The sequence below is a fragment of the Brassica oleracea genome, chromosome C2 (genome assembly GCF_000695525.1).
Source record: "Brassica oleracea var. oleracea cultivar TO1000 chromosome C2, BOL, whole genome shotgun sequence".
Lineage (NCBI taxonomy): Eukaryota > Viridiplantae > Streptophyta > Magnoliopsida > Brassicales > Brassicaceae > Brassica > Brassica oleracea.
The window spans coordinates 22,152,896-22,154,336 of NC_027749.1; positions in this window are offsets into that span (position 1 = coordinate 22,152,896).

Below are 1,441 nucleotides of genomic sequence, written 5' to 3' on the forward strand. Positions count from 1 at the left end.
TTTCCATTCAATCCAATATGTTCTACGAGTGCGCACTCTTATATTGACGTGGGTTCATGATCCTTGCTTATATTCATAAATTCAAGTGCTACCTTGTATGCAAATAAATCATCTTATGTCGACATTCCTTATTGGTTCCATTATTTTCCAGACATGATATAATCGATTGAGATTCATTATAATCAGGACCTTTAATACTTTGCAGCTTGGCGTCCTAAGCTACATTGTTTGGTACCTGTACCTTAGAGTCGGTCGGCCTTATCTCCACGTCTGGGATGGTTTCCTTAGTAACCTCGGATTTGGATTTTGATTATCATTCTCTGCACCTTTCTTTTGTTTCCGAGGATTCTTATCTTTTGGAACTTATTGGTCTACCACGTTTCATACGTTGTCTAGACTCTGTAGCAACTTGACTGTGTCTCTTCTTGGACATTAAATTTGTTGGTGTTTTACAAGCTGGTTTATATATGACTTAGTCATTCTTTTTCGGGTCAGCAAATATGTCTGGCATTTGATTAGCTAGCTTTGTAAATGTATAATCTTTGGACGTCTATTTCACATTCTTTAGTCCGAGAATCTTGCCAAGACATTGATGGTTGATTCCATTCTATTTCTTTTACCATTTTTTTACCAGCTTTATTATTTTTTTCTCCTCCTGGTCTTAAAATAATCCGTGTACCTGGCCTCAAATATAATCACCCATAGTTGGCTCAAAATACTTTATTATTGTGGGAGAATCATATCCAACATATATCCCCATCCTCCTTTTGAGGTCCCATCTTAGTTCTCTGTGGTGGACCAATTAGTACATAGACAGAACATCCAAATGTCTTATCATGGGGTATGTCTGGCTCTTGACCCTTTAATAATTGTGATAGGGGATATATATGATCACTAAATGGCCTGATGTGTATTAACTTAGGTGCATGTAAATTTCGTGTGGCCCAAGCTGTGAATGGGAGTTTTGACCTCATAAGTTATGGTCTATCCGTTCTTGGTATGGACATGTATCACATAATTGTCCACACTTACCCCCATGGACATACCATAATCATTTAAACGCATGGGACATGTATTCACCAATATTATCTAGACATATAGTCTTTATTATGAAAAAAGGGCTCGTGTCACAAAAATGTTTGGGAGTCCTTCATATCTTAGCCCAACGGTTCCCCATTCCACATCTATGGCATACTTATTTGGTCGAGCTTTGTGGTTTAAAGGATATACCACGACCACTGCCTAAATTGGGTCGATACCCACAGCCTCTGCCATAGTGATTCTCACGGCCAAATGTGTTATTGTGGCCATGGCCACGTCCTTTACACCTTTCACGGCCATGACCGTGTGGTCTATCATTCTGGACGTGGTCACCTATTTTTTTTTTCTTTTGTGGCCTTATTGGTATCAGGTAATGGAGTTAATCCAGGAGGTCTCAATT